The 25,896-nt window shown below is 34.0% G+C and overlaps 2 pseudogenes; both read left to right on the forward strand.

Moving 5' to 3' along the window:
- Positions 1-1,032: 1,032 nt before the first annotated feature.
- LOC111737432 lies at positions 1,033-1,150 on the forward strand (annotated as a pseudogene).
- A 12,992-nt stretch (positions 1,151-14,142) lies between these two features.
- LOC111737422 lies at positions 14,143-14,261 on the forward strand (annotated as a pseudogene).
- The last annotated feature ends 11,635 nt before the right edge of the window (positions 14,262-25,896 follow it).

A 25,896-nucleotide genomic window follows, 5' to 3' on the forward strand; every position in this document is an offset into this window, starting at 1 on the left:
TATATGGCACACTGCTTATCCTAAGCTACCCTTCACATACAGAGTAGGCCAAGGCCCTAGCATAGGCAGATTCTCTTAGAGCTCCTCTAATGAAATTTTATTTCCTTGTAGGTTAGTATCATTGTCTCTTTCCATTTTTTTCCTTGCACTTGAAGTAGACAGACCTATCTCAGAACCAACACAGTTCTTCATAGGACTTACTGTGTGACGTTAGACATCAAACACAGCCAGCCACATTTCCTCCAGCTATAATGTGAGCACAAAAGTGCTCATACTCTCTAATGTTCCCTCCTGCTCAGACATTCTGAGAATCTAAGTCTGTCACTTAGCATGGCATATTGTGCAATTTAAACAATTTTTAAAATAAATGTGTGTGGGAAATATCGTAAGTATTTTTGTCGTTATTGCTTTTTATCCTCTGATTGTGAAAAATCTTAAAATCTTATTTAATGTGTTCATGTTTTATAATTGTTATGCGTATATGTATTTGTTTATTTTAAGACAGCTATTGAATTCAGTTTTAGTTGAAATGGGCCAGAACTGAATTGGAAAAGTACCTATAATGTAAAAGAAAAACAGGTAATGAATGTGATATTTCTACCATAGAGGAACTCAGATGAATCTATTTTTATTTGAAGAAATAAAACCTTCTAAATATTTGAAAAGCACTCAACACTTGTCACAAGCTCCTTCTGTTGTGTTAGAATATTTTTTCTAGCTAATATTTAATACCAACCATCTATAATTTCTTCTGTTTTGAGTTCTCATAAGCATAAAACTAAATAAGATAAAAGTTTCACCAGCTCCTGGCCCTCTGTCTTCTGAAGAGTTGATCACTGTGGGCAATTTCCCTGGCCACTGTTAGCTCATTATAGTCCTTATGACCTTCTGTTTGTTTCAGTTATAACATTAGAATTCCAATTCTGGGAAAAATAATTTCTTTTGACTAATGTGGTTCTTCAGTGTGCTTTTTTTGGTCTCTCTGAGGATTGCAGAGTTCATTTGCTTTATTCTCTTAAGAATTCACTATTTGTCTATGGCCATGCCACCCTGAACAAGCCCGATCTTGTTGATCTCAGAAGCTAAGCAGAGTCGGGCCTGGTTAGTACTTGGATGGGAGACCACCTAGGAAGACCAGGTGCTGTAGGTGTAAAAAATAAGGGATTGTAAACTGACAAGGTCTTTGCAATCTGTGAGGTCAACCAAAGGTTGCCTCCCCTAAAAAAAAAAAAAAAAAAAAAGAATTCATTATTTTTCTATTTTTCTTTTTATTCAATATTTGTTAGTAAATTTACTATTTATTAGTAAAACACGAATTGTATTTTTCCCTGTTTTTCTCTCCCTCCATACCCTCTCCATTTGCTTTGGGCTTTTATATAATGTAATTACAGTGAGGTAAAATATAATATCAATTTTCAGGTATCTCACTAAAAAATATAGATTCATTATTTAAAATGGCACAAATAAATAAAACCCAAATGCAAATATGTATATACATTCTTCATGTCTTCTCTTTCAGACTTCTATATTGTTAGCACAAAGCTACGTTAGATTTTTCCAGTGGGAGTTATACACTAATGCGACATGCCCCAACTGCAGGGGGGCCACATCTTGTTCTCCGGGGGGGCCCTGCAGAAAATCCTCTCATTAGGCTGAGGAGAGGAAAAGGCATCCCTTATTACTTACCTGTGAAAAAAGAGGCAACACTCCGAGAACAGAATAACACCTTTCTAAATCCTTCTCTAAATCTCCAGCCTTTAAATCCTAGCTGTGGGAAAGGGGATTAAAAATCACCAGACTGGTTTTGGATATTTAATTTTGGGTAATTTTATGTGTTAATCAGTAATTGGAATGTTGTCATTATAACCGTAGGATCTCAGTCTAAATTTGTAATATAACATGCTATTAAAATCTTATTCACAGGATAACATAGTTGGAACTATGTAAGGAAGTATGTATTGATTGACTCACTTCTTTTTTAATTCAAAGTAAATCAAGTATTCTCCATCAATAAACTTAAATATCTACTAAATAACCATTGAGGCATTTTAAGGTGGCTTTATGCAAATAAGACAAAGACAAATAATTTCAAGCTAATATTTTAATAAAACAGTGTAAATATTTTAATAATATACAATTACCTACTTTTTAATATTTTATATCTATATGAGGTTAGTTTTCTTTGTGAATAAACATTTTATCTTTTTATTTGTAATCAGAAGCATTGAGAAAATAGTCATTTCTGACTGTAATCATTAGTATATTATGCAGTATTTTGAATGTAATTTGGGGTTAGAGACTCTCTCTTTGATTTATTTATGATTCTGTACAGAAATTTAGAATAATATATTTGAATATTTAAAGCTTTCTTAGAGAATACAACATATTAAAGCAAATTAATAATTAATTTTTCCTAGGTAGATATTAGCTTGTTTCTGTGTATAAAACTATTTTATAGTCATAATGTTTATCATTTTTAAAGTGCTTTATATATACTATCTGAGTAGTTCCTCACAATCATTTTTTAAAGATAGTAGTAATATCTGTGTTTAGAGATGTGGGCAAGACTTAATAAGTAGAAATGTTATATTTCAAATTTCATTTTTTTTAAATATGAACTTTGTACTGAAGTATACTTACCAAAAAGATACAGTTAATAACTATTTTTAAAAGTGAACTCAGCCAGTTACTCATAACCACAAAGTCTCCTGTGCACTATGCCAGTCACAACCTCTCTCAACTATGCCTAGGGTAACCACTATCCTGGGTTCTGACATCATACTTAATTTAGCTTGCTCTTTAACTCTAAGTAAATGGAAACATACGGTAAATTCTCTTTTGTGTCAGTTTCTTATGATCAACATTATGTTTGTGAGATTCATTCATGTTGTTGAGTGTACCTGTTTTCTCATTCTGATTGTACATTATATTCCACCATATGACTATACCAAGAAAGAAGAGATGCTATTGAAAATGACAAATGTGTTGGCAGATATTTAAGTGAAAATTGACTGAATATTGACTAATATTGAATAGTAATATTTTGTGGGTTGTAAAATATAGTTGAGCTAAAACACATCACAAAAATATTTATTAAAAAAGCAGGAAAGATGTAAATGAAGTTAAAGAGTTCTAAATTTCTAAAATTGTTGGAGAAATTGTTAAAGTAATAATTTGTATTGACTCTCATAAGACAACTCTGCATGATATAAGCTTTGGCATTTAACTAAACATGGTTATTTGAGGAAGATATAATGTTATACTGAGAAAAATATCTGATGAAGACTCCTTAAAAGTTTTATTTTAACAATAACAAGCTACCATATATGTGTATATATAAAAATATATAATATATAATACCATATATTATTCATACAATAAATAATCATTCATTATTCAATATTTATTAAACTACTATGTGCTAGTCAACATTCACATGCTTGGGATACGTCAGTGAACAATGATGAAATTCCTATGCAGAGAACCTATATACTTGGAATAGGGAGACAGATAATAAACAAAAATATTAAAATTAATAAATTATTTAACATGCAATATGTATGAAGGTGATTAGGATATGAAAAAATTTCAAAGAACATATTAAAGAGAATAGGTGTGTTTTGTTGATGAATAGTTGTTGGAGGCAGAGGAAGGTTTCAGTATTAAATGTGGTGATCAGGTCAATGCTTGCAAGAAGATGGAGTTGGAACAACATCTTGAAGAGTTAGACGCACAGAGAATCATGCCACTTCCATGGATAATTTGAAATCCTTCCAGGCAGGAGTAATGGCCAGTGCAAAGACCTTAAGCAAGAGTAGGCTTGGTATGTTCTGGAAACAGCATGTCAAAGAAGCTGAAGTATTAAAAGTGAGAGTGAGAGTTGTGGAGAGGCAAAAAGGCCCCAAATTGGGTAGGGACTGGAAAACAGTTGTAAAGACTGTCTTTTACTCAGTGAAACAGGAAACAACCAACTCAGGGTTTTGCGAAGTGGCATGGTCAGACTTAGGTTTTAAAATACTTACTTTGGCTTCTGTAATAAGAATAAACTGTAGTTAAGCAACTCTAGAATCAGGAAAACAAGCTAGAAGTCTATGTAGTAACCTAAACCAGACATAATAGTGTCTCAGTCCAGGAAAGAACGAGTGGGGAGGTGAAACTTTATGCGAGTTTTAAAATGTTTTGAAGGTAGAGCCAATAGAATTTACTAAAGATTGGAAATGGGCTATGAGAGGAAAAAAAGAAACAGGTTCAAGATTTTTGATTTGAGTGTAGAACTGAGATAGGGAAGGATATAAAGGAAGTTGTTTTTGTTTTTGTTTCATGAGAGTGTTGGTCAGGACTTAATCTTTGGATATATCGAGAGTAGAATATTTATAAGAAACCCAAGTGGAAGTCTCAGGTAGGCAGGTAGTGGATATACCAATGTGAAGTTTGTATGAGAGTTCCGGACTAAGGATATATACTTGATAGTCATTTGTATAGAGATGATGTTTAAAGTCATGGGTCTAAATGAGATCACCAAGGGAGCGAGTAGAGATCGTGAAGAGTCCAGGACCAAAATGAGCCCTGGTGGATTTCATCATTCAGAATATAGTACAAAGGAGGAGGGTTCAGGATTTGATGCACAAGAGATTTTTTTTAATTTTTTAATTTTTTTTTTTTTTTTTTTTTAATGAAAAAGGAGAGGAAACCAAAGGAACTAAAGAGAACTTTCTAATCTTGATGGAGGTCTGAGGATCATGAAAAACATGAGGGAGGAAGGGATTAAATAAAGTAAGGAGTCTTAGACTGTAGTGCTATTTTAAGAACATTTCAACCAGGTGATGGCAAGTCGTAAAGTTATCTCCATTTGAGTTTTGTATCTCTCAGGATTAGGCCTCCATTAATGCTGATGACATTGGCTGCGGGGAGTGCATTGGAAGCATGGACTCAACACACAACATGGGTGGATCCATGAGTGCCAAGGCAGTCAGCCTTCTCATTATGCTCCCTGCAGCAGGATATAGGGATGGTGCATTATCATGGGCAAGAGTGTGGTATAGTAGAAATTAAGTAAAGAACAAGAGGGAGAGAGTGTTGAATTATGGGAAATGCTGATATCTATCGGATCAAAGAAGAGGAGAGCTAAGAACTATTGGATTTAACAATGTAGAACTTGTTAGTAAATTTGACAAACATAATCTAGTCTTAATGGAGTGGTTAGGACTAAAGCCTGATTTGACTGGGTTTAATAGTGAATGGGAGAAAAGAAGACTATGAGAACAGGTTACACTTTGAAAATGGTTTGTTATAGAGAAAAAGCAAAACAAATGATGCGCTGAGTGGGAGGTAGATTAAAGCAAAAGTTTTTCTTCTGAAAATTGGAAGACTTTAGTAGCATGTTTTTATTCTGATGGAAAACTTCAGTAATGAGCCAAAACACTTAGTGGCTCTGTTATCGTAATGGCTCTTCATGCATCATGCTTCTCTGTTTCTAGGCCTCTTGGCAATATGACTTTGCTCCTATCAAGAGGTAGATTCTCTTTCCCCAACTCTTGCATTTGGATTGAACTTGTAACTTATTTTGACCAACAGATTTCTGCAGAAGTGACATTGTACGCTTTCTTAGACTAGGCTTTAGGAAGCCTTGAAGCTTCTGCTTTTAGCCTCCTGAAGCACTCTCGATGATTTAAAAAAGTCTAAACTAAGCTAGTGGTAGAGAATAACAAATATAAAGGAGAACTAGGGTGGTTCAGTTAACAACCAGCAGCAACCACCAGAGCTATCTGTGAGGCTATCTTGGACAACCCAGCCCTATTCAGATCTCCAGATGACTGCAGCTGGGTGAGTGACCCCAGCCATGAGCAGCAGAACAATTCCCTTCTAAGTGCAAATTGCCAACCCATGATTCATGAGACATAAGGAATAGCTGGTTGTATGTCAATAATTTTGAGGTAATTTATTAACAGTAATTGAGAGCTAATGGAGACCCCAAACACCTTTTTGAAATCTTACTTTTTATATTTCCTTCCTTCCTTCCTTCCTTCCTTCCTTCCTTCCTTCCTTCCTTCCTTCCTTCCTTCCTTCCTTCCTTCCTTCCTTTTCCTGAATTCCTACAGGATTTCTATGGTATCTGCAAAAGTACATTTTACTGACAAGAAGTAAATAATTTTTTATTTGAAATAATAAAGGCTCTCCTAAAAAATAAAAGTATAGAAAAACAATCTCTATAATATAGTCTTTGGAGTTAAGTGTTCCTAGACATAAAGTAATAAAGTAAAATCCTAAATTCCTCAGTAAACTTCTAAACTGCCTAAGTATACTTTGATGTAGTGTCTGTTATTTAACAATTAATTACACAAAACATTAATTCATGTTAATGGTATATATATATATATATATATATTCTACCACTTAACTGTGTATACTTTAGCCACTTAACTGTATAACCTTGAACAAGATGCTTAATCTTTTTTACTTCATTTTCTTCATTTGGAAAATGTCATAAATCTGGTACCTATCTTACAGATATTTGTTAGAACTGAATGATATTACATTTCCATATAATCATAGAATAGGATCCAGAATATAGTAAGCACTGAATAAACTATTAACAAGTATTATTATCATATGATATAATACTTGGTTTTTCTCATAAATACTTGGTTTTTCTCATAAATACTTGGTATTTCTCTTAAAATATTAGGTTTGGCTAATAATTTTGGAGATGAACTGACTTCTTATTAACAAATTTAGCTAAACATTTCATCTAATAACATCCTTTATTTACTTTATGTCTATGTTACCTGGAATCAACTAAGTCCTAAATCTGTGACAGTGAGTAACTATTGGATTTATTCTCTGGAGTAAAGTCAGTGCTTCCACTGAAGTCAATGGATTTAATTGATTTCAACTATTTAAATGGATTTGGGGAGAATATTATAAAACAAAAGATAATAGTCCCAGAGTTTATTATCTTTAAAAAAAAAATAATGTTTCCTCCAGATTGTCCAAGAAAGACATGAAGTTATCATCTACTGCCCTAAAAAGTCCTTTTCTGTTTTGTGACTTTATAAGAGTCATGGTTAATCATGACTCACCAGGTCCGTAAGAACTCAGGACTTCATGTTGTTTGTATATTAAGGTTGTATCGTACATGCTATTATAAAGCATCTTGTGGCTGGTATACAAGAATGCAGTTCATACTAACAGATGTTTGGGAAGGAAATTATTTGTTTAATTTGTTTATGAGTCAGAGGATTTTTGTCTGAATGTAATTATAGGAGGAGATTATAATTTATGAATGGATTGTATTCCAAAGTACATTTGTGAATCAGTTGTTTAGGACTAAGAACATATTTTTATGTATAAACTAGGTTAAATGTTATTTTTTCCCAAAGCCCCCAAATAGCTGCTCTAACCCATTATTTGGCTGACAGTATCTGTCTCTGGAGAAATGGCCTCTTCCTTTTCTGGCCAGTTTGTTTGTTTAGATTCCACTGGCGATAGTTTTTTCCTCTTTACAACATTGGTTTTCCTATGCTTTCTCATGAGACCACATAAGCCCTAAACCACCCTGAAGGACTACAACTGTGGTCTGACCTATTCTTGGCAAAATTCACAGTGTTCCAAAATTATCTGCCTCCCCTTTCCCACCAACGACATATTCCATTTTTTGATATTGCTGATCTTAGGTTACAATAAGAAATCAATGTAGCTTAAATCTTTTTACCCTAGTAGGATTGATAATTATCCCAGGAGTATTTCTAATTTAAAAAGATACGTGTTTATCCAAATTACTGTATTTGGTGGACTACAAAACTAGCAAAATGAAGGGGAAAAAACCCCAGACATTTTGGAGCAATGACATTGGAGTCAGAGCCAACATGTAGTCCCTTTTCTGCCAAAAGTCTGTCCTAGGAGTCATCTTCTTTAATAAAATTTGTATCTTATAATTTTTCCCCTTTGCCTTTTTGAACTAACATATTCTCTAAAATTTATACTCAGTAGTTCCCATTTTACAAACACTGATACTGAACAAAAAGAAAAAGAACAAGAAAAATTTTATATGTGTATATATATTGCAGTTTTCCTAAATGTACTTTTTCCTTTTCACAAATCAGTAGATGCCTAATTATTAACTAATTATGTTATTTCTCAAACTAGGTAGTGTATTCCCTCTATGAGGAGTACTTATTTTTTAGGACTCTATTGTATGCCTAGAGTTTAGCCTACCACCTGACCTTTAATAAATCCCTAATAAATACTTAATGAAGTAAAGATTTTAAAATCACTTCATATTTGGAACATGCCACAATAGACACATAAAAGTACATGAGTGGAAATAACAAGGTATGCTCTGTAGACAACATGATAATTTAAACTTTTAACTTTAAATATTTCTTCTATTTTTCTGGGGAAGATAGAGGATAACTTGTTTTTATTATAAATAATAAACACTTTTACCTAGAAAATCATTTTGATTTACTTATAGAAAAAGAAGAATGAAATGTTCAGAAAGAAAATATATTTGCAGTTTTCAAGCAAACCATATATATTCGAGATCATTGTCATTTTTGTGGAGAAGGATTTTAATAATAAGGTATACATGTATAAATGAAATTGAAATACATGAAGTGTGTGTGTGGCGGGGAAACCTGAATTTAAATATGCAACTTGAAGTGAGAGTAATGCAAGGTTTTATCTACTGATGTAATGCCATACAGTGCAATAAACTTAAAAGTGCTCCACACAAGGCTGTCATGTTAGATGGTATTTTTATTTTGTTTAAACAACTTTTCAGTTTCCAAAAAAATTTGGGTGGCCCTTTCTGATTTACACTTGCATGCTGACATGTGAAACATGAGTCTATGAGGTCTGGAGAGAACATAGCACCAAACAGATGGAACTACTTGTTTTTTAACAGGTATGAGTTAGTAACATGCAGTCATGCAAAAACTTGCTCTTGTTTAACCTATTTCTAAGACTGACTGTGCAGTTGCTGTTAAGTCAGACTTAGAGTATTGTGGCATACATCAATATCTTGGCGGATTCTTTTCAAACAAGTCATCTGCTTTTTCTTTTCAGCTATTCTTAAATTAATTCTTTAAATGCAGTTTTAACAGAATACTGCCTGAAGAAACCATCAGGATTAAATTAATTAAAATAATAAATAGCTTCTTAGCTGCAAACACTTGCATACAATCAAGACCTTACAAAATATTTTTGTACTAATATTACCAATTAAAAAATGGCGTTAGTCCACATATTTTCATACATTAGTATTTGATCTAAAGTCTAAAGTTATCCCAGAATGGTTACTCTTACGAAATACACTAACACAAAGGAATTTCTTGTTAGAAAGTTTTCTGCACATTAATTTTCAATTTGAGAAAGTTAACTCCATTGAATCTCAAGATTGTTAATACATTGACAATTCCATGTGCCAAGAAATATTCAAAGTTGTTTACCTAGTGCTATCGATGAGATTTATCTATTTATCTATCTAAGCTTTCATGCCACAGAAGATAGTTGGTAGTATTATCACTAAACATACTAGTGTATGTTAATAACTCATTAACAGCCAAAGATTTATGCAAGATGGTTTATCATACTTTTGCTCATTGGGCTGTAATAATTTGGGGCAATAGGTGGAAATGGTATTCCCACTTTACAGGTGATGACATAGAGGAAGTAAGTAACTTACTCAAAGACAATATGAATAAATAAAATAATGAATCTGTCATTGGAACAAGAGTGAGAGCTCTTTTTTGTTCCCCACAGTTGCCTCTTCATAGGAACATGTTGTTTGATTTGCAGAAACAGCAATATGAAAAGATGAGTTTAAATATACATATATCCCATGATCATCCCATGGTGTCACATAATGGAATAACACCCAGAGAGCAAATAAATCGTCTTTGTGAAATTAGCAGCACCAATAAATTCCTGTTAGAATTTTGATAATACATATTACACAAAAACAGAAGAAAATTCTTTAGAGATTTTAGCATCACAAAGGTATTGACAGTTGTTGTTTGCATAAGCAAAGCCATCCCTACATCCATCCATTATTTTTTGACAACAGAAACCAGATTTTATTCACATATTGGCATTGATTTAACCAGTGAATAAATAAAATCTAAGCCACTTATGAAAGATCCATTCTCCTTGACAATGATTGCTTCAGGTGTGAGCACATGAGGCAAACCTGGTGGGTATAAAGTAAGGAGGCACCTGCTGAAGCATTTACTGGAAAGCTTGCTGTCTTAAAAAGGAGCACACATTAGGGATTCTCTAATTTTTTGTACCTTTGAATTTTGCTGAGCAAAATGATACCTAGAATTTATGCAATCATCTTATGACTTTGAAAGGAAACACATTTTCTAAATTAACCAATGTGAAGTCACCTTTATTTCAGAATTCCTGTAATATGAACTAGTAAATCTTGTGAAAAAATAATTTATTTTAATTTTTAAGATATTTGATTGAGTCTTTTGTTACTTGTAGCAGAATGCAGCCTAACTGCTATAAATAGCTTAACAAATACAAATACCGTATGATCTCACTTATATGTGGAATTAAAAAGAACAACAATTTTTTTAAAAACCAAGCTAAAGATATAGAGAACAGATTGTTCATTGCCAGAGGTAGGCAACTGGCAGTGGGTGAAATGGGTGAAGGGAGTCAAAAAGTACAAACTTCAGTTATAAAATAATTAAGTCATGGGATGTAATGTGACTATAGTTAATTATATTGTATTTCATATTTGAAAGTTGCTAAGAGAGTAGATCTTAAAAGTCCTCATCACAAGAAAAAAAAATAACTATTTATGGTGACAGATGTTAACTAGACTTATGTGGTGATCATTTCACAATATATAAAAATATTGAATCATGTTGTACACCTAAAACTAGTATAAGTTTATTACACATAAATAATTTTTTCAGTTTCTCCAATGTAAGTTACTCTTTTTTATCTTATTTTATTTTTTTCTTTTCACACTCTTTGGAAGGAAGTCACTATGTACAGTGCATTTTTAAAATGTGGAGAGTTTTGCTCTACCTCCTTAAGGGTGGAATATCTACATAAACTATTTGAAATTCTTCTGCGCAGTAGATTTGTCCCTTCTCCTTCCATTTACTTATTTAATCAATCTTTTATTTATATAAGTATTTTATACTTTGCGTATTATATTTTATTTATTTATCTCTTAATTTTTGATTTGCAATTAGAGTTGAAATGCAATCCTATTCCATATTAGTTTCAGGTGTATGGCAAAGTGGGCAGGCATCCATACAATCTACGAAGTGATCCCATGATTAGTCTAGGACCCACTTAGTACTATACAGAGTCATTACAGTATTCTTGACTATATTCCCTATGCTGCATTCCATGTGCCTGTGACTGTTTTGTAACTACCTGTTTGTACTTATTAGTCTCTTAATCTTTTTACCCAGCCCCCAAACTCCCTCCCACCCCAAACTGGCAATCACCAGTTTGTTCTCTGTATCCATGAGTTTGTTTTCATTTTGTTTTTGTTTGTTTGTTTGCTTATTTTTTTACTAAGATTCCACATATAAGCAAAATATATGATATTTGTTTTTCTCTGTCTGACTTATTTCACTTAGCATAATACCCTCTAAGGTGAGCAGTCCCCAACCATTTGGCATCAGGGACCGGTGCTCCTATGAGAGTCGAATGCCCGATGATCTGAGGTGGAGCTGAGGCAGTGATGCTAGTGCTGGGGAGCGGCTGCAAATACAGATGAAGTTTTGTTCACTTACCAGCTTCTCATGTCCTGCTGTGCAGCCCGAGTCCTAACAGCCCACAGAGTGATACCATTCTGCTGCCTAGGGTTTGGGGATCCCTGCTCTAGGTTATTCCATGTTGTTGCAAATGGTAAGATTTCATTTTTTATGGCTGAATAATATTCCAGTGTATATATGTAGTATCTCTTCTCTATCCAATTATCTATTGGTGGGCACTTAGGTTGCTTCCATACTTTGGTTGTTATAAACCGCTTCAGCGAGCATAGGAATGCATATAATATCTTTTCAAGTAAGTGTTTTGGATTTCGTCGGATAAATCCCCAGAAGTGGAATTGCTGGGTCATAAGGTAGTTCTATTTTTAATTTTTTGAGAAACCTCCAGACTATTTTTCATAGTGGTTGTACCAATTTGCAATCCTACTAGCCATGCACGAGAGTTCTCTTTTCTCCACATCCTTGCCAACACTTGTTCTTTTTTTGACTTATTGATGATAGCCATTCTGACAGGTGTGAGGCGATATCTCATTGTGGTTTTAAGTTACGCTGTTCTGATGATTAGTTATGTTCAGCATCTTTTCATACGTCTGTTGGTCATCTATATGTCTTCTTTGGAGAAGCGTCGATTTAGGACACCTGCCCATTTTTTAATTGGAGTTTGTTTTTGGTGTTGAGTGGTATGAGTTATTTATAAATTTTAGATATTAACCCCTTATCAGAGGTATCGCTGGCAAATATCTTCTTCCATTCAGTAGGTTGTCTTTTTGTTTTGTTGATGGTTTCCTTTGCTGTGCAAAAACTTTTCCATTTGATATAGTTTAATTTGTTTATATTTTTCCCTTTGCTCAAGGAGATATATCAGAAAAAAATATTACTAAGAGCAATATCAGAGAGTTTGCTGCCTGTTTTCTTCTAGGAGTTTTATGGATTTGGGTCTCATATTCAAGTCTTTAATCCATTTTTAGTTTATTCCTATAAATGGTATAAGAAGATGGTCCAGTTTAATTTTTTTTGCATGTATCTATCCAGTTTTCCCAACATCATTTATTGCATAGACTGTCTTTGTATATTCATGCCTCCTTTGTCATAGATAAATGACCGTACAGGCGTGGATTTATTTCTGGGCTCTCTATTTTGTTCCGTTGATCTATGTGTCTGTTTTTGTGCCAATACCATCCTGTTTTGGTTAGGATAGCCTTGTATATAGTTTGATATCAGATAGTGTGATACTTCCAACTTTGTTCTTCTTTCTCGAGATTGCAATAGTTTCTTAAAGAGAAAAAAATATCTTAACAGGTACTCAGTCTTAACTGATATTCAATACTGTAAATGATTAGAAAACATTTTGGTGTTATTCATTTCAGATGTCTAATAAATTATTGCCATTTTGGAGTTTGTCTTTGCCATTCTTTCATTAGTTGACAAAAGTTACTAATTCTTGAAGAATTAAAATAGTGTGAAAAGAATTAACTTGAAAGAGTTTATAGACAGAAGAAATGTTAAATGAACAAGACTATTTCTTCATAACTAAAGAAGAGTTTATATCAGTTATTTGTTACAAAATGCTGTGAGTCATTATAGTATTTACATAATAAAAGGTGTATGTTTTTTCTATTTTGGTTAAAGTTGTAACACATATTTTCATGCAGAATACTAAATATTTCTGATTGAGCAGAGAACTTACCATGATTACAAACACTTTAACCAATAGAAAAAATTATAAAGAATATCAAAGCAAGACAATTTTGATTTACTCTCTGCATTTACTTCCTTCCAAATACTAATTTTGCTTCCTGCATTTACTTCCTTCCAAATACTAATTTTGATTTACTCTCTGCATTTACTTCCTTCCAAATACTTGAGTTCACTTGTCCTATTAAAATATGTGGTTTTGAGGGGAAAGATGAGCAAGGCATCCCAGATTTGCTAATATAGCACATTTTGACAGGTTGCTATGCATAAAATGATTTATCATCAGGATGAGAATAGAATAAAAAGTAGAGGTGAAATCATGCCAACCTGAGGGAAATAAATGTTCTGTTAATCTTTTAATTATTTTTTGAATAAATTGAGCTGACTTTTGCTTTCTAAAGTTTGTTTCACCACTTTGATGTGTTTTATCTATTCGGCAAAAAATAAAATAAAATTTTTAGTATATTATCAGCAAGACTGATGAAGTGAACACATTATTTAGGATAGTTAAACAATGTGCGCACATTTCTTCCTTGGTTATAGGGAAAAAAGTCTTGAGTTTTTATCCTGATTTTATTACTCGACTTTTCCACTTATAAAAAGGTGCTTTTAGACAAGTTAGTTAACTTTTCGGAAAGTCGCTTTTTTTCTCTTATGTAAAATTGGATATTATCATCTACCTCACGTAATTATTGTAAAACTCATCTACAGCCATGCCACCCTGAACAAGCCGAATCACATCTGATCTCGGAAGCTCAGCAGGGTCGGGCTTGGTTAGTACTTGGATGGGAGACCACCTAGGAAGACCAGGTGCTGTAGGCTTAAAAAATAAGTGATTATAAGCTGACAAAAGTCCTTGCAATCTGTGAGGTCAACCAAAGGTTGCCTCACCTAAAAAAAAAAAAAAAAAATTATTGTAAAACTCATCTTAAATAACATATAGAATAGCACTTATGTAATATTTGGCTTAATCTTGGTTTATAAAAATTTTGGAGTTACCAATCTTTTTTAGTTAAAACATTAAGTTTGCAAATTAATAAACATTATTTTAAAATATTATTTTTGCAGAATGACATCAGCAAGATATCTGAATAAGACATCCTTCTCATGTGTTCCTCTCCTCAACAACAACAATTTGGTGTCCATTCGCAGTGAAAGTTCCTTTGTGGAAACAGTGGGAGCAATGCCAAATACCAAGGGACTGAGTGGAGTCTTGTCCACCTGTGCATTAGGTAATAGGCATGGAGACCTTAGTGCCAGCTGTGGACCTTGCAATGAATGACCTGTGTCCTGGCTCCAGTCACTCTCAGCCACAATCTGGGAGCCCTTGGAGAACACTGTATTAGACAATCACCGATGAAAGAGAGAGTCTTTGTAGACATTCAGAAGTCCAGCAGAGAAGTCCCAGTCATAAGAGACTACGATGAACGATTATATGCAAACAAATTAAGTAACCTAGAAAAATGGATAAATTTCTAGAAATATACAATCTACCAAGATTGAGGCATTAAGAAATAGAAAATCTGAGCAGACCAATAATGAGTAAAAAGATTGAATACTTTTTAATGACACTCTATTCATTTTTGGACAGAATGATAATGTTAATGATAAATTTAAGGGATTTGTTTTGCCTGCATGTGTCAAAGCCAAAGGAGACATAGGTGGGAGTTCGCAGCAAAGAAAGTAGAGATTTGTTTAAGGGAATGGCTCCAAGCCCAGAGACAGGTGAGCTTAAAGACCTAGCTCCTCTATGGCCTCTAGGAGGTAGATTAAATAGGGGAAAACTCATTAGTAGCTGAGGGAGTTGGAGTCTTGGGCTCTAACAATTGGTCGGGGCTAGGGTATGAGGCAGTTGATCATTGCATCAGGCTCTGATGTATTCATGGCATCGTTTTCTCTGGTTTCGAGGTGATATTGGTAAGGTTGTTCTACCCTCATGAGTGTGAGGATGCAAGATGTTATCTTTAGTTTGAAGAAACTCTTTTTCTGTGGTCAACAGATCTGAGGCTTTGTTCTTAAGACTATTTGATGCTGACATAAGGGAGTGGTCATGCAGTTTGCAGAAAGATAAGGAAAGAAAAGCAAGTAAGCCCAAGGCCAGTTCAAATCAAGAAGAAAGAAGAGAAAAATTTATTTTAAAGAAGCCAAGATTTGTTCGGTTATAATAAAAACAAATGAGTTTTTTTCCAAATCTTATATTTAATAAAGTTTTTGCAATAAAAAATGACCTAAATATCCTGAATTGCACAGTCAAGTAAATGCTCTTTTTGTGAAAATAATTTTACGGTTAAAATAAATTTATACTTCAATTAGTTTAATAACTTAATGGAAGAGGTCTTGAATATTATATCAAATTTCTTCCAGTTTAAATAATTTATCAAGTGACAGTGATGGACTAGGAGAAAAAACAGAAACAATATTTAAGACAACATATTGAGAGAAGGATCCAGAGATCCTTTACATCTTAGTCTGTGCTTCCCCAGTTGTTCATTGTGCGTATCATTTGTGATAAATCATAGCTTCCTTGCACTGTATCATCATCACTGTCATTCAAAGGCATTCAGACCCTACCAAAGTATAAATTACTGCTCAAGAGAAACTTAGCCACACATTTTTGAGCTTCTGAAATATCCTCTGATAAAATAACCAGATAGTACCTGGTTTGAATATTTATCAAGCACAAGAGTGAGTAGGTATCAATCTTCTATTTCTCATTTCTAAAATGAATATAAATAATTGCTTGGCAATTGCTTTATATATTTAAAGGGAAAGGGACACTATACTTTTAGGAAATTACTGAAAAAAAGCATTTGATTAATCTTTGTCCTCAATGTGTACTTTGGGAATGACAGGTATAAACATAGACTTTTCAGGTGATTAGAAAAAACCAAAACCTCATACAAACCCTTCCCTTTCACTCAATAGAATTAAACCTAGTGATTTATCTGGAAAAAATTTTACCCAGTCTCCAAAATTTAGCACTAGCTTTTCTTTACTCTTTTCTCAGGGAAGCCTTCCTGAATTTAATGAAAAGATTACATGCTCATAGTACTCACCAGAGTTTTGTGATTATGTACATATATTTTCTTAATACTTTGAAAACCCTGAGGACAGAGACAAATCAGCTTTAGAGTTCCATTTTCAAACACAATTCAGTGACTGTCTGAATTTCAATAAATACTTGTGGAAGGAAAGTAAGAAAGCTTTGAAACAGAATGTTTTCATTATAATTCAGGCAAAGCAAGTTTATGAATAATAAGGAAAAATTTTAAATTCTCGTTTTGAAGTTATTTGAATGTCTCACTTATCTTGTTAACTTAATTTTTATTTCAAAATATGACTGACGTGTGTGTGTGTGCGTGCGCGTGTGTGTGCGTGCGCGTGCGCGTGCGCGTGCGTGCAGGTGCACCTGAGACTTTTATTCAAGATATATTATTACTTTAGCCTTAGTAGATGATACTTCACAAAAAAAATAAGTTTATTGCATTGCTTTAAAATAAAGTACTTTAGCTTCTTTTAGTATCCATCCCATCTTCCAATTCCACACATACAAATACTCTAAACTCATATTGTTAAAAGAGATAGTAATCAAGAAATAAGGACAGATAGATCGATGAAATAGAAAACAATAGTCAGTAATAGAACCAAACACTTATTTTATAAAGGCCCTTAGATAATTCAGTGGTGACAAGGCTAGTGTTTTCAACAAATGGCACTGGAATAATTAGATCTTTATATACAAAAACAAACAATATTGACTTGCAGACCTAAATGGAAGCACTATACCTATAAAACTTCTAAAGGAAACAAAAATAGATGAAAATATTTGTGACTTTTCATTAAGCAAATATTTCTTAGGATCCCCCCCCAAAGCATAAAACATAAAAAGAAATATATATAAATTGGCTTTCATCAATGTTAAAAATGTCTTTTCTTTGAATGTCGCTGTTTAGTAAAGGAAAAAGAAAAGTCACAGACTGGAAAATATATTTGCAAAACACATATCTCACGCCAGATATATACCTAAAGTGTGTAATATATTAAAAGGTTTAATCCAATAATAAAAACAGAGAGCTATAATATAAAATGGGAAAAACATTTGAACAATATTTTACCAAGGAAGATATGCAAAAGGTAGAGAGCATGTAAGAATATGCTCAACCTCTTTCGTCATCAGAAAAATGCAAATAAAAACCATAAGTGAGATATCACTATGCAATATGAGGATACCTAAAATTGAAAAAGATTGACAGTACCTAATGATGCTCAGAATTTGAAGCAACTAGAAATCTTATACATTGCTGCTTGGAATGAAAAATTGGATAGGGTAACTTTGGAAAATATTTTGACACTTCGTTATGAAGATAAACACTTATGACCCTTCCCTTCCATCCCTAGATATTTTACCTAAAAGAAATGAAAATGTGTTCACACACAGAAATGCATGTAAATATTCATATCAGCTTTATCTTTATAGCAAAAAAAAAAAGGAAAAACTGGATACAACTCAAATATGCATCAACTGATGAACGGACAAGCAAATTGTGGTATATTCATTTAATAGGATATTATTCACCTATAAAAAAGAAGTGGGAGAAGACATAAATACTATGTGATTACATTAATATAACATTCTGGAAAAGACAAAACTACAGGGATAGAAAAGAGAATAGTATTCACCTAGGGCTTAGGATGGACAAAGGGTTTGACTACAAAGATATAAGGGAATTTCGGAACATAATGAATGTGTTCTATATCTTACCGTGATGTTATTTATACAACTGCATACATTTGTCAAAACACATCAAACTGGATGTGAAATGTTGGTTTTATTGTATATTTATAAAAGGACGTACTTGATTAATGGTTACCAGAGGGAAGCGAGGTAGGGAGAAGGTAGATAGGGGTAAAAAAGGTTAAGTATTTGGTGACAGAAGGAAATCAAACTCTGGGTGGTGAACACACAATGTAATATATATATACGACTTACTGTTGAATGATACACTTGAAACTTATTTGATTTTATTAATCAATGTCACCCCAATAATTTTAATAAAACTAAAATAAAATAAATAAAAAGATATACATAAACATCCTAATGAGTTTTGCCCAACTAGTATAGTGAAATCTGTCTCCTATCTCTGATTCTTCTTATCTTACTCTACTTTTAATTTTTTTCCGGAACACTTATAACTGTATAATATATATTTATTTACTTATTTTATTAATGATTAACTAATGTACTATTTACTTGTTTACTTATGTTTACTATCTGTAACTCCTGCTAGAATATAACTTCTGCTAATAGTATAAATAGTGACGTGCCACCCAGATTCCTCACTCAAGATTGAGTTACTCCTTATCCTTGGTTTCTACAAGTGTTGGAGGTTGACAACACCAAAATGAGTCTTCCTCTAGGAATTTTTCCAAGTCCGAGAGAATCGCAAATCTCCTCTCCTTTATGAAGAAAGCACACAGTTGTTGACTCTTCAGAGATCAGCAAAGTATGACCTACAGAACAAATATGGCCTGCCATCCTTGTTTATAGGGGACAGAATATTAAAAAGGTTTTAATTTCTGAACGGATTATATTAGAGGGAGTAAGGGCTAGAAGAAGAGAAGAGAAGGAAGAGGAGGAGAAAAAATAGGTGACAGAGAATAAATGTGACCCATAAAGCTTAAAATGTTTATTACATGGTTCTTACAAAAAAAATTGCTGACCCCTTGACTGACTGGCTGATATAGGGATATAAAAGCCCAATCTGTTTCTAGTGGCACGAGATTGGCTGAGGCTGTGTGTGTGTGTGTGTGTGTGTGTGCGTGCTACTTCCTTCCTTCGCTCCTCCAGATTTGTTGATGCCAATGGCATTCCCAGTAAAGGCCTTGCATGCAAATCTCTGTTTTAGAATCTATTACCCAGGAAACCTGACCCAAGACAGTTGGTGCTAGACTGGTCCAAGGAAACAGACTCTGAAATGCGGCTCAGTTAGGACTACTCACTGACTGGTAAACTGGTAATAAGGACTTCTTCACTGTTGGTGAAGGGAATACTAATAACCCTGATAGGTCATAGCAGTGCAATTTAAAAATCTTACTGATTGTCCATTAGGCAGACTACCACTATAAAAGAATTCAATGCAGATGCACTATCTCAGGAAAGTGAGGGTTTAGGAGAAAGTATTAATTATAACAACAATGGAATCAGATGGTTTTGCTAAATACCATTGCCCCATTTGAGAAATACGATGAATGGAAAGATGGGAGCACTTGATCACAAAATGAAGGCAAATGTGAATGTCAGAGGGCCTCCTTAGCCACATTTTAAAAAGCCCTTAATTCCTGCAAGCAACTAAAAAAAAAAAAAAAAAAACAGATCCAGGCTTAGGAAGAATAAAAATAATAGAGATTTGAACAAAGAGATTTGAATTCTCAGTTACTCGAATCAGCTTTGCCAAGTTCATGGCTTTTGTTTGGAAGAGCTGAGATCCCAAGAATACCTAGGGAACATTCTAGTCAAAGTAGGCAAAATTCAAAAGCAAAAACTTTGTTTTTAAAAATTCTTTATCCCCCTAAACTCTACAAATATGGCCTATTCCCAGTTAAAGACTGGCGTGCCTCTTGCTTAAAGAAAATATGCAACGTGTATCCCCTTCAAGGCCTAAATTCACCTTATCTTTCTGGTAGGTGATCAAGTCACAACATAAATAGGCCAAGGAAGTGCTGAACTTGCTAAGAGAGAAAGAAACTATACCCCAAAGAACTACTGAATTTAGCCAACATGCATGAGCAAGGGAAGTATGTATGGGACTGGATTCTAAGGTGGCAGGATTGATGGGGAAGAACATGAAATTTGATGAGGGAACATTTATCTAAGGGAATTTTCTCCTAGGGTATAGTATTTAGCTCCCTGGCAATGACTGTGGGAGACAGTGCTTCAAAGATGGCTTTTGGAAACTTGAAGAAAGTAATGACACACATTAAATAAAGTAAAATGTCAAAACTCCTGAGGGCAAAAGTGTAAAGAGGAGTAAATGAGCTAAGTAGATATACTATGTGTATTAGTTAGGATTCCCCAGAGAAACAGAACAGTAGAACTGAGAATATCAAGATCTACTGTTGGTACCTGGAGACACCTTGGTGAGCCAATGGTATTGTTTTAGTTTGAGTCCAAAGGTCAGAGTACCAGGAGAGCTAATAGTACAAATTTCATTCCAACTTCAAGACCAAGGGCAGGAGAAGATCGATATCCCAACTCAAAGACAATGAGGGGGAGAGAGCAAATTATCCCTTACTCAGTCTTTCTTTCTATTTGGGCCATCAAATGTTGGATGAGGCCTACCACCCACATTGGTGAGTGTAATTTGATTTACTCAGTCTACTGATTCAATGATTGAAATTTTAATCTCATCCAGAAACACACTAACAGACACACCCAGAATGGTATTTAACCAAATATCTAGACTTCACATGGCTCAATAAAGTTGACACAGAGCAAGTAATCAGCCTTCTTTGCTCACTTCTCTTGGTTAGGTTCTACTGAAAGATAAAGAAAATTGATCAAAATTCTGACATACACTACAACCTGGACGAAACTTGAGGACATTGTGTTATGTGAAATAAGCCAATCACAGAAAGATAAATACTTTATGATTTCACTTATATGAGGTACCTAGAATAATAAAAATTATAGAGACAGAAAGTAGAATGATGGTTGTCAGGGGCTGGGAGAAAGGAGAATGAGGAATTATTATTTAATGCTGATAGAGTTTCAAGATAAAAAAAATTCTGAAGATAGATGGTGGTGATGGTTGCATAATGATATGAATGTACTTAATATCACTGACTTGTATGTTTAAAAAGAATAAGGTGGTAAATTTTATGTTATATGTATTTTACCTCAATAAAAAAATACTGGAAAAAATGTTTAACACGGAATGATTATCATACTAAAGATAGGAAAAAATTCAAGAGATCTTCAATTCCCGTGTTGTTAAATCTATGAATAAACATCCTGTAGCATGATGTCTGATAACAGCCTTGAGGGGAAATTGCTTGTTAGTGACTTAAAAGGAACCATGTCATCTATGGAATTACTAATATTCTATCCTTTTGCACCGGGATTTTCCTTAGAGGTCACCCTTCCAAACATTAGCCAGATTTGACACTGTTGAGCTAGAGAGCTCTGATGAGCTCATAGCCCAAGGCGGTGCAGTTTTAAGACTGCATTGCAATAAGTATATCTGTGACAGATGAAAATGCCGGAGCATATATATATCTTCGTGTAATGCATTCATTACTTTTTATAAACCTCAAGTTCTCTAGGGAGTGACACAAATTCACATAATGTTCCTACGTGTTACAATTTGTATTTTGATCTCTACTTTAGCTGACAGACTTTTTTTTTTTAATGTAATAACCAGAATACTCCTTAGTGAATATACACATATAGACTTTAAAAAGTAAAAATTAGCTTCGTGATTCAAGTTAAAGTCAGCAATCGGTTATTCTGAATTATATTTTACTTCATCTGCTTTGATTTTCAGATGAAAAATATAATTTTAGTTTTGAATTAATATCAGCTATTTCTCCAGTGTCTTAGTGGAATGTTTCTTAGTATGTCCCCAGTTAATCTCTAAGAGGAATGCCACTTTGGGCACTCTTAGCTATTTCTCATGAGTAAGAACAAAGCAATTTTAAAAAATAATTCAGAGATTATACAGTAAGTATCTACTCTTTTCAGGTACTAAAGTTATAAAACTGAATATGGCATAATATGTATGAATAGAATAGGATAAGTCGATCTTCTTGTCGTATCAGTAATTAGACAACATAATGCAAATTAGACTGATAAGTGTGTCTGCAAATATATAGGAGTCTACACTTTGGAGTCATTACATATGACAGATATGAGAAAATTTGTATTTTTAAAAATTGTTTCCAAATAATAACCTAAATATCCACTTTATTGATCTGGGAAAATCATTTTAATGCTTGACCTGGTCCTAAATTGCATAAATGAGTAGAAACAAGAACCCACTTGCCCAGTGGCAAGGCCTCAGTACAGTTTCCAAGATGAGAAATGCTCTGTGGGCCATACTTCCTATAACCCTGTTTGTTGTCATGGCTCTGATACACTTCTGCTAGGGCCCTGAGGTGTTGCTGCAGTGGCTCTTAGGGTGCCTACTCAGCGGTACTGGCCACGGTCGGGCTTTGGCATCCTGGGGTGTCATCTCGTTCTCTGTTACAGTGATTTGTTGTTCTTTAAGGATTCATTGTTTTGACATTTTCATTTTCTAGTAGCCAGCATTTCAAAGGAAGATCTTATGGCTGATATTGGGGACCTTAGTTCTTTTACTTTACCACTTAGGCTTCTCTTTCTCAGCACTCCGGACTCACAGGTTGAAGGGACTGAGAAACACTGTGAGTGAATGTAGGGAAGAGAGGGTTGAGTCAGGAAAGATTCACACACAGTCTTATTGTGTACTCTAAACCATTATTCAACAGTTAGGTCTTTCAGACTAATTACGGGTACTTTCTGCCATGTTCCCATGTTCCTGAAATCTTCTAGGAATCAGGTCTTATTTCTGTTTGATTTCTCAATATTTTAGCACAGTGCTTGGCATTTTGTTCTTATTGTTGTTGTTGTAACAATAAGTGAAGACTGACACCTGATTTCTATACTACCTCTCTGGTTATTTATTTGTTTGGTTGGTTGGTTTACTCCTTCTATGTTTTTACCTCAAATTGCTACTTAAATTTTGGTGTTCTCCAAAATTTCGTACCTAATGTTTTTGTCTTCTTCTTTCATCACTATCTTCCTAAGTGATCTAATTCACCTCTGTGATTTGAACTGCTATCCATAATTAATATTTATTGAGTCTCTAACTAGAGCCTTTTCCCCCAAATCCAGACCTACGTATCTAATGTCTTATTGACTTCTCAAGTTATAGTTTCCATAATCACTTACGCTCAGCATGGTGAAAGCTGAACTTATAATACAGGTTTCCACATTTGCTCTTCCTGTTGTCTTTGTCTTTAGTGAATGTCTTCTGATCATCTAAGCCTGGAAACAAAGAGACCTCTTGGCTCTCTTGGCTCTTCTATCCCCTATATCTTATCATTCACCTAATCTTTATAGTACAGCTCCCGTTTATATCTATCCATTCATTCATTCACTCATTCATTCAGTTATCCCAGATGCATCAAATTCTTACTGAATGCCAGTATGTATATCATATAGCACCATAAGAGCTTGATGCTCTGAAATAAAACCAACAAAGTCCTCAAAGACCTTATATTTTATTTTCTGACAGACAAGAACTAAATAAACAAACAAAAGAGGATATAATTTTAGGTTGTGTTTAATTCTAGGCAGAAAAATTAAGCAAGGATGCAGATAATTACCAATGTTTAGGGAAGAACTGATTTCTGAAAGCTTTTCTGAGAAATAAACCTTTGAACAAATATGCAAAGGAATGAAATTCACAGATTTGTGAGGACAATGTTTAAAAAGCAAAGAGCGAGCTTGGCATATTGAGAGAAGAGCAGAATAATCTAGTATCAGAATGTGAACGATTTTGGAGAAGTCATCCAAAACCAGATTATGGGATCTTATAGGACTTTAGATTTCATTTGGATGGAAAACTATTAGTTTTAGAAAAAGGAAATGAACTGAGCTGATTCCTAAAATATGTTAACTCTTGTGATGTGCTGCTGAATATTTAACTGGCTCTTGGAGAAGGGGAGCATTTGCTTCTAACTATAATGTAAATATGCCCAGCATGGCCGAATTCATGCTGCCATTGTGACATCACTAAACGCAGAATTGGGAAGAGATGCACGCAATTCGCTCTCCTGAGTCATAAAAATAAGTGAGTACTGTCTCCTGCTTTTTTCAATATCTTTTTGAGTATTTTTTGACTTCTTCCTACACTTCTTTACCTTAATGTACTACTTACATGCCATAACAGAGCACTGCCTATTCTCCTTTGTTCTGACTCTCATTTAGACCTGCACTCTCCAATAATATAGCACCTGAAATGTGGCCAGTGCAAATTTTAATGCTTTCTTTTTATTTTTGATAAAATTAGCTACTAAAAAAACAAAATTACATATATGGGTTGCATTATATCTGTATTAGACAGTGCTGGTCTTGATTCTTGTGAATCAATGTGTGGTCCATGGATCAGCAGCATTGGCATTACTTGGGAGAATTTTAGAAATGCAAAATCTAAGGCTCCATCCCAGATCTACTAAATACAAACCTCAATTTTGAATTGTGACAAGTTCCCCAAATGATTTGTATGCACTTCAAATGTAGAGAAACAGGGATCTAGACAACTAGGCAAGATTAGTCTTTGCAGTCTACCATCAAATCAACCTTTCTCATTATCGTTTTCTTTGAAATTACATTTAACTTTATTTAAAATCTTTAAAGGTTATAGGTTACTAGTCACATAAAGTATAGACTTCTTATCTAGCCGAGCATAAAAGTGGCTTCTTGGTACTAACTCTGCAAGCTCCTCTTATGTATCTAATAATTTATATACAGTCATTAAAAAATAAACTTGTTCTCCAAATACATTCTGCTATTTTCTACTTATTTTTGTACATGTTGTTTCTTCTGCCTTGAATATTCTAGTCCATGAGAGGACACATTTCATGCTAAAATAAATTCTTCAAAATTTTTAAATAAGGGAAAAAGGATGCCTGCAAGTCCTTTTAATATCATACTGAAGAACTGTTTATTAGAGCCACACAAAGATTAATTAACACAAACTGTGCCATTGTTTGTGCTATTCCCTAACAATCAATGGCTCAGACTCTCTAATGTTCCATGTTAACTTGCATATTGCACCCATTAAGTATGCAAATGATTCTTATTTGGTAGAAAAGATAACTCAATAGATTATTACTATGAAGAACATTAATTTTGTCTTTATCGACATTCTCTATCTAATAAAACATTTTCGTCACACCTTCCGTTACTTCTCAAGCAGAGTTGCCTTTAGTTCCTTGAATATATTTGCAATACGTGCTTTGAAGGTTTTGCTAAGTTCAATGCGGGTCTTCTCACCACTTTTATTTCCTCTGTATGGTCACACTCCTCTTTCTTTATATGTCTCACATTTTTTGTTGCTGTTATTGTTGAAAAACTGGACATTTTAGATCATGTGTTCTAACAACTTTGGGTAATGATTTCTTCTCATCGCCAAGACTTCGTGTTTGCTTATATATTGGCTTAGTGGTTTGGCTAGACTGATTTAGTGAAGTTTATTTCTCCCACTGTGTAAAGTCTTTGGTGTTACTTCTCGGAGGGTACTCCTTGAGCAGGTGCACAGTGACCCCAGTATGACAGTGGTTTTAGCAGGGCTTTCCTTAACTGTCTCTCTCTGGGTCTAAACATTCAGCTGTCTGCCTCTGTCACACCCAGAGGTTATACTCCACTAATTGCCAT

Source organism: Pteropus vampyrus, unplaced genomic scaffold (genome assembly GCF_000151845.1).
Source record: "Pteropus vampyrus isolate Shadow unplaced genomic scaffold, Pvam_2.0 Scaffold26, whole genome shotgun sequence".
Lineage (NCBI taxonomy): Eukaryota > Metazoa > Chordata > Mammalia > Chiroptera > Pteropodidae > Pteropus > Pteropus vampyrus.